The sequence below is a fragment of the Nicrophorus vespilloides genome, unplaced genomic scaffold (genome assembly GCF_001412225.1).
Source record: "Nicrophorus vespilloides isolate i.1.1-1 unplaced genomic scaffold, Nicve_v1.0, whole genome shotgun sequence".
Lineage (NCBI taxonomy): Eukaryota > Metazoa > Arthropoda > Insecta > Coleoptera > Silphidae > Nicrophorus > Nicrophorus vespilloides.
The window spans coordinates 42,267-52,072 of NW_017099626.1; the positions used below are offsets into that span (position 1 = coordinate 42,267).

The window sequence follows — 9,806 nt, forward strand, 5'->3', positions numbered from 1 at the left end:
TTTTTAATATAACATTTTTCTTTTCTTGTTTCTTTGTTGTTTCCTGAATTGGAAAATTGTAGGAAAATCGAATTTAACACAGATTTTAATAAAACTACAAATAAAATTTCAATTAAATAGGGTTTTCATTATTACATAAAGGATGTCCCAAAAAGAACTGATATTTTAAATTTGCCGCCATTTTATCGCGTTAAAACCAAGAAAATTATAGGAAAAATCGAATTTAACACAGATTTAATAGGATCTGGCAGAAAATTACAAATAAAATTTCAATTAATTAAGGTTTTCAGTATTACATAAAGAGTGTCCCAAAAAGAACTGATATTTTAAATTTGCCGCCATTTTTTTCGCGTTAAAACCAGAGTAGAAATTTGTATATACTCTCATTAGTAAACATTGAGGTTAAGATATGGAAAAGTACAGGATCGAACGACGCGTCGAAATTGTAAAAATTCACTTGAAAATGGTGAACGTTTTATGAAAACTGTTCACTTTGTGAATTTAATAAAGAAATTTGAGTCAATCAGTTCAATTCTAAACAAAAGACATTAACACAACATTAACGAAATTTCATAGCAATTATGTCAACAAGTTAAGGACCATTTCATCAAAAGTTTGAACATGTACTGTTAATTGTTTTGAATCGCTCATAACCTCCATGTCTCTATTTTCTAATAAAGCAAAAAATATTATCAAGTATCCAAATAAAAATGAGTTTAATTAAAAAAAATAAATATCAGTTAATTCTGGGACATCCTTTATTTATGGTTTGAATGAGATAATTTCGTTTTTCTGAACAAACAGATGAATGTCACATAAACAAAGTATGAGATTCATGACCTCTTCAGTTTATATGGACTAGGAATAAAGATGGCATAAAACGGGAATGCTGCGGATTTGCAGCTCGCTTGCGGTAGTCCCATCTCCTTATTTAGTTCGGTATAAAGTAAAGTAGAAGGATTGCAGTAATAAAAGCGAATGGGTGAGTTGGAAAGAGTAGGAGGAGGAGGGAGTAAGTGGATGGGAATAAAGATAACATCAAACCGCACGTTAACCTGTCGTTTGGGAGGGGGATGGGAGGCTCGGATGGAAGGGCAGGCATCCTGCGTGGTCCTTTGAGTGTGTACGTGTATGCTAGTTAGCCCTTGCACATTGTGTATTCAAAGCGCGAAGGGCCTTAACGTCATCAAGACGCCGTAACGAAGGCGTCCCTTGCCCTCGCGATACCGCATTCCGTATGCGGCTTCGGACTCATTAATTCACAGCACTTAAGATGACAACCATTGGCTTATCACGTTGAGGGCTGCAAGGTGAATATAATGACTCGGTCAAAGGGGGTCACACTACCCCAAAAAACTTCCAAACTTCATATTTTATATAACCCACATATAATCGCAGCTTCTTCCTTTTCGGCAGGACCCAAAAACTTTCCTGATGCTGCCAAACGATATTTATTCTATTTTTTTTTGACCCTTTACTTCACTTTTTGCTTTAATAGTTTGTGATTTTTCCATTCTCCTTTCTTTTTTTATCTATTTTGGTAACAGTGGATGGACAGGGAATTTTAATTTTATATGTGTCGATCACAAAAGGTAACTGACGTAACAACATAAAAAAATATATCATCTATAAGTAATCGAATGGAATGTTTCGGCGTCAAACGAAAATACAACGCTGCGAAATAAATGAATACAAAAAAAAAGGAAACACCGGGGGTGGCAAAAAAACAGACGCAATTTAATTTTCCCTCGGTCCGATTCAAATTTAGATATTTTCCGGCTGTGCGGGATCGAAAAAAAAGTGTGTCTGTGTGTGTATATGTATACAGTGAGCGTGAGCAATCAAAGCACTTTGTGCCCGTAACGTTGCATAAAAAAAATCGTTTCTTTTACGCAATTCATTTCCATTGTAAATAGAAAAAAAAATCGCAAACGAAATGATACAAGTTTCTCTTTTTTTTTTGTTATTAGTTTCTCAACATTAATTTAACTTTGAGTATTAAATGCTTGTGTTTTTTGACTTGTCCCACTTTTTATCTAAAGAGTGTCCCAAAATTAACGCAAGATTGTTCTATCGTGTAACGCCCCATTTTTACTAACCCCAACCTCTCAGCTGTCAAATTGTTTTTTTTTGGGTTGCCAACACTTTACTGCACAAATGGCAGCAAATTCAAACCATGCGTTAATTTTGGGACACCCTTTATAATCTAGTAAATTTGTACATACATACATGCATTTGATTTATTTACTACTATTAGATACGATACAGGAATACCTCGCATAGTGCGGGTAACGGAAATATACCAAATTAGATGAAACCGGACTATTCGATAATTTTATATCCACTTTTTTTTTCTAAGTACAAAAATGTTGTTAAATTCAATAAAATTCATTTCAAATTAATCAATAATTTGTCCAATTTTAATATCAATTAAGTGGACAAAGTTACATTATTTAATTAAACAAAAAATAACAAAATCTAAAGTAAAATGTTAATATTTAAAGATTGCTTTTCATTAAAATTCCATATGCAAGAAATATCTTCAGGAATGATTAAATTATGGTATAAATTCATCTTCAAAAACCGAAATACAACAATCATTTTTCACTGAAATCATATTGTTAACGAAAGTTGTATTAGCAAAAAAATCTTCAATTTTATTCAAATTTTTACATCTTTAACATATTATTGAAGAATTTGCAAATTTCGTTTTCAATTTCAACGTTTTTTTTATTATATCATAAATAATGGAATTAGTTTTAGTAGATTATTCAGTTTCCTACTACTTTTAACTTAAATTAGAGCTCGTTTTCAAAAAATACAGTTTAATAAAATAGTAAGAAATTCATAACATATAAAAATTATTAAAGAATTTCAATATTTTGTTCAAATATTCAAATTTAAATATTTTTTTAATAGAAAATAATGGAATTATGTGATCTTATTGGATTCAATTTTAGTTTTTTTTGTTAACTTAAATTTCGTTTTACAACAAATTTATTGATAGAATAATTTACAACATTTTTATATAATTTCAATTTTTTTATTTTAAAACTTAAAAGAAATTACTTTTACAAATTGAAATCAATTCAATTTAATTCCGATTTATAGTATTAATAATCATTAAATGAAAACTTATAACAAAAAAATTGTAGTTAATTATGGAAATTCGTTTATGAAATAAATAAAATTATTATTGACCTTAATTAATTTCACATTTTCTCGCTTCAATAATACATTTAATTAAAATTACGTCGAAAGAAAATCAATAATTTACGTATTGTTTAAATGTTGTAGATTTCACATGCAAAAACAAATCCAAGAATAAAATAATTACATTATTCGTAATTATAAAATACAGATTAAATGAATTATATTACAAATACAGATTGAATTACGTAAACGCAACAATTGTTGTTAATTCAATTCAATACTTTTTTAATTCCACATTATATAATTAATTATTTCAGATAATTTACACAATTGTAATAAAACTGCTAGAATACATTTTCAATTAAATTATAATTAAATTAAACGTGTTTTTTTTTCTATTCAGTTCACTGCTTCAGTAAACATTATTGAGTAATGTTTAATTAAAAGCGAATTCAGTTTTCATGAAAAAAAAACTTGAAGTATTTACGTTGTTTTCAATGGAATAACAATAAACCAGATTGAATAATATTTGTTGTTAATTTTATTGGATTTTACTTCTACGTTACATAATTTATTATTTCATAACTTATAAAAATAATTGGAATAACTTTGCACAAATGAAGTTTCCATTCATTTCACTGCATGATCAAAAAGTAATGAGTAATCTTGAATTGAAACGGAATTCAGTTTTTTCAGAACTTTATTTACGTTAATTTCATTAATTGAACAACAATAAACCAGATTGAATAACATTTGTTGATAATTTATTTGGATTTTCATTCAATAGTTTTTACTTCTACGTTACATAATTCATTATTTCATAAGTTACAAACACAATTGGAACAACTATGCACAAATGAAGTTTTCATTTATTTCACTGCATGATCAAACATTATTGAGTAAAGTTTAATTGAAAGCGAATTCAGTTTTTTCAGATCTTCATGAAATTTACGTTAATTTCCTTAATAGAACAACAATAAACCAAATTGAATAACATTTGTTGTTAATTTTATTGGATTTTACTTCTACGTTACATAATTTATTATTTCATAAGTTATAAACGCAATTGAAATAACTATGCACAAATGAAGTTTCCATTCAGCTCACTGCATGATCAAAACGTATTGAGTAATGTTTAATTGAAAGCGAATTCAGTTTTTTCAGAACTTCATGAAATTTACGTTAATTTCATTAATAAAACAACAATAAACCAGATTGAATAACATTTGTTGTTAATTTATTTGGATTTTCGTTCATTAGTTTTTACTTATACGTTACATAATTCATTATTTCATAAAGTACAAACACAATTGGAATAAATTTTGCACAAATGAAGTTTCCATTCATGATGAAACAGTATTGAGTAATGTTTAATTGAAAGCGAATTCAGTTTTTCAGAACTTTCTGAAATTTACGTTAATTTCCTTAATTGAACAACAATAAACCAGATTGAATAACATTTGTTGTTAATTTAGTTGGATTATAATTCAATAGTTTTTACTTCTACGTTACATAATTCATTATTTCATAACTTATAAACACAATTGGAATAACTTTGCACAAATGAAGTTTCCATTCATGATGAAACAGTATTGAGTAATGTTTAATTGAAAGCGAATTCAGTTTTTCAGCACTTAATGACAAAAAAAAACTGACTGAAAAGGAAGAAGCGAGTGTATGAACAGAAGTCATCAACATCGTTAGCATACACACCGGAGGTTTCATTCAATCCTGAAAAGATCCTTTTTTTTTCTCTCTCTGGTTTTTCCCAGATAGCTAAAGGAATACAGAAAGAGGAGACGGAAACGCAGAAAGCTTTTAAAATAATTTATTTACGCGTTTCTTGCGGTGCTTCGTGAGTGCAGAATCCGATGCGAATCGAGATTTTTTTCTTTACACACATTTTGTCTCCTAAATTCGTTGTGAATGCGTCTGCGGATTTTTTTTGTTCTTTCTTCGAAACTTAATGCGGCCACTTTATGCCTGTAATATTCAGATGTTTATTGCAATTACGAACGCTACTAATTCCGTGTTTTAAGTTTTAATTATACGGGACCCGGGACTTTACGGTATAACTTTTAATTTATACGTCGCCCCCAGACTCGCGGATCTTCCTCTTGCCGCAGCACTTTTTTTTAGTAATCTTTCTCTCTTCTGCTCACGTTCTTTACTCGGAATTCGACCTCCTTTCTCTCCTTTAATTATCTATCATAAATATAAATAATACTCTTCTCTCCTCCGGCGCGTTGCGCTTCGCTTCTTTTAGTTTATTACGCGAGGCCGCATAAAGAAAACCACCTGAAATGTCTCGTGATTTATCGTTTCATAATAGTTCACTGAAAGAAGCACGAAAAGAAGAGATGTACAGAGCAGAAGGTAAATGTGCTTCATTTTGGAGAGAATATTTAATTATTCCAAACAACTTTATAAACTAATCTTACAAACAACAATTATTTACATTATATTATTATGTAACGTATTTTGTATTTATTCTTAAGTCTTTGTTACGTTCTGTATTCAATAATGACAACTTTATTAAAACATTACCATAAATTGAGGCAGAAATAATTTGTTTGATAACTCAAATTATAACCAATAAAAATTTTGTAAATAATTAAAAAAAAATATATCTCTATTTATTTACTGCATGTAAAAACGTTATTAGATGACATAACTATATAATCTATACTATAGAAATATTAAATAAAATCTAATATAACTTCAGTACAAAACATGTAGTACTAAATCAAAATAGTAATGTTTCTTTTATGACAATTTGTATAAGAAAAATATTTGTTCATAAACTTTGATTTTTACTGCAATAATCGTCATCTTATTCATTTAATTTCTATTTCTAATCTAAAATATGAATGTTTTTTTAAATTAGTAGTAAAAATTGAAATTTATATTTTTATTTAAATTATATGAAATTATTTTGTTAACTAAAATTTTATAATTGGTTCTGAATGTTTTCGCGTAATTTGAGAAATCACGTAAATCGAGCAATTACTGTATTTTATACGTAATATACAATTCTAATCAATTGAAAGTAAACGGTAAAAATATGTAATTTTGTCCAATTTAAGAACATTTCAAAATCTTCTAAACAACAAAATTATCTACTTTTTCCTATACAAATTACTATTGAAAATACATTTATCTCTTTAATTAATGAAAAATGTATATACAAATTAGTATGTAATTATTTGAATAAATGCGTTTAACTGCAAACAGATAAAATAAACAGTGACAATAAAAGCTTGTTAAAATAACATAGCTTACGGATTTTGAATGTATTTTCATTATGAATGCATTCCGAAACGCAATAATTCAGCAAATTTAATTGCAATTTTTAACTGCTTCGAAAAATAAATCAATAAATAATCAGTAAAAATAATGAATTAAACGAATCCGGTATAGTTGTAACAATTAATTAACTCGGTTTCAATCATTCATATTATTTAGTTGCAATTATATTGATTAAAATCCGTATGATGTATTATATGATTTGTGGTAATTTATAACTTTCCCGTTTTCATAACTCACAGTTTTGCTTTTTGTGTATTCCCAATTATTGTTATAAAGTGTCTAGAATTACGACTATATTTGTAATTATATAAGCGGATTTAACGTTCATCAATAGTATTATGAGATAACTTTTTTCGATTTAGAATACATGGAAAAGTTACGATTTTTACTATAAAATTGAAGAATTAATTTGAGTTATTGAATGTAATTACTTTTTATTAAAAATATATAAATTATACTTTGATTTTCTTACAAATTATTTAGTTAAAGTACGATTTTGTAGTAAATTTACTATAAAATTATACTTTTACTAAAAAAAATATACAATTTTTCAAATTTTTCTATTCAGAAAATGAAAGTATTTCCAATAATTCATTATATTTCATAATGAAATTCTATTCTTTTCTCATCTATACCAAAATAAATCCCCAATTTTCTCAATTTACTACAAAATCGTACTTTTAGTAAATAATTTGTATACAATTTTTCATATTTTTCATTGATGAAAATTAAATAAAGGTATTTCCAATAAGACTTTATATTTCTTAATGAAATTCTATTCTTTTCTGATTTATATCAAAATAAATCCCAATAATTTTATAGTAAATTGAGAAAACTGTGGATTTAATTTAATATAGATGAGAAAAGAATACAATTTCATTAAGAAATATAAAGAATTATTTCTTGTCATCAATGAAAAATATGAAAAATTGTATGGAATTTTTTTTTAGTAATAAGTACAATTTTATAGTAAATTGGGAATTTATTTTGATATATATGAGAAAAGTATACAATTTCATTAAAAAAATACAAATTATTATTGAAAATACCTTCTTTTTTTATCAATGAAAAATTTGAAAAAAATTACACAATTTATTTAGTTTGTTTCTTCTATAAAAATAAGATAGATAAGTTAAGTAATTGGTAGTTAAGACTTAAATGAAAGTTGAGAAATCAATGCAAATGATTCTACATAAAATTGGAGAATTTATTTGATCAAAAGGTAAAATTTCAGTTCTTAAAAGTTAGATAAATTAATTTCTTCTAGAAACTAGAACAAAATCTTTCGACTTCAAATTTTTCATAAATATTTAGAACACATCAATAAAGTACAGCAACATTTTGCATAGTGCAACAATGATCGTACTGCAGTACGGTTTTTAAGTACTCGATTAGTCCGGTTTCAAAAAGACGAAACCTATTATCCGCACTGTGATATTAATTATACAATAAATTTGATAGTAAAGGAAGGAATTTAGTAAATAATAAATAAAGTAAAGAAACAGGACGAAACTCGATACTCTATTAAGATCCGCAATAAATATCCTCTAAACTGAACCGAAACGGAACACGCAACTTTTTCCCACTTTATTTTATAGGCGCGTGTTTCTTTCTTTATAATTTTTTTTTGCTTTCCTGCCGTCCAGTCAGTCAGTAAATTATGGCCAAATTAACGATTGATTGCTGAACTTTCGATGCTGTAAACCCAAGTTTCGAACTAAATCTCTATAGCAATGGTCGTCGCACTTCCTTACAAGCACACGAACAAAAAAAAACAAGAAGGAACAAACATAAGAGAGAGAGAGTGGGGTGAAACAAGTAAAAGTAGTTGAAGAGCAATCAATTGCCCCGTTTGTTTTTATAGCTACGGCTTTTCTCGAAGGGAAATAATCGATCTGTTTCAGCCACTAATTGATGTTCTCAGCTTTAGTATAAGAACTTTGTATATTTTATCAAAATAAAATGTGGATTTTTGATAAACCTGATTCATTAATTAATTTAAGATTTCAATTTTATTAATTAGATTAACAATAGAATCAAATATATTACACAATATTAAAACAAATAGCATTATATTTTTGATAAATCTCTGTCCATTTATGCAAATGATTCCAATTTGAATATATGATTTATGTCGATAACTTGATTACACTCAATTGCTCTGAATAATGAATAAAGGTAATTACATAAAATCAATCTCAATTACGGTATAGATAGTTCATACTTATTTACGTATAATAAATAAACGACGAAGGACTTTCTTATTGTAAATACATACGTAAATAGATTACAAAAGTGAACAACCATAGTTACACAAAATACTTAATTACGAAATCTGATATTTATTAATAAAACAATATTTCATTTAATCTTTTATATGATTATAAATATACAATTAAGAATTTTCATATTTTTTTTAATTTTAGTATAAATTCAATACTTTTTATACTATTTTATTAAAATAATAATAATGTTTATTGTATTAGTCGTACACAAAAACATACACAGAAATAAAAAGAACAAAATATATATATATATAATTTCAAAAAAGTCAACTGATACAAAGGGCTATTGACCATAGGTCTTTCTGACCTACAATTTTATTATTTTTATAGGAAATGTGTATAAGAATCAAGTATTTTCTTATTTTTTTTTATATTAATTCCTAAATTATTTGAATATAATGAAAACTTATCAATTGTTAACATAAATTAGTTAAATATTAGAAAGAATATACGTTTTTACAATAAAATTGTAATTAGTCTATGAAAATTGTTGAATATTTGGGTCAAATGAAAAAAACGTACTATTTCATTATTTTCATAGGAAATGTTAATAAGAATCAAGTATTTTCTATGGTTTTTTATAATAATTCTTAAATTATTTGAATATTATGAAAACTTTTCAATTGTTAACTTAAATTAGTTAAATATTAGAAATAATATACGTTTTTATAATAAAATTGTATTAGTCTATGAAAATTGTTGAATATTTGGGTCAAATGGACAAACGTACTATTTCATTATTTTCATAGGAAATGTGAATAAGAATCAAGTATTTTCTAATTTTTTTATATTAATTCTTAAATTATTTGAATATTATGAAAACTTATCAATTGTTAACTTAAATTAGTTGAATATTAGAAAGAATATACGTTTTTACAATAAAATTTGTAATTAGTCTATGAAAATTCTTGAAATTTTGGGTCAAATGGACAAACGTACTATTTCATTATTTTCATAGGAAATTTTAATAAAAATCAAGTATTTTCTATTTCTTAAAACTTATCAATTGTTAACTTAAATTAGTTAAATATTAGAAAGTATATACGTTTTTACAATAAA

The 9,806-nt window shown here is 26.1% G+C and overlaps 1 protein-coding gene across 1 annotated transcript in view; it reads right to left on the minus strand.

Annotated features, from left to right (window-relative positions):
• The window catches only part of LOC108564906 (hemicentin-1), a 67,135-nt gene that overhangs the window by 4,441 nt on the left and 52,888 nt on the right, over nt 1–9,806 (minus strand). The gene's annotated exons all lie outside the window — the stretch shown is intronic.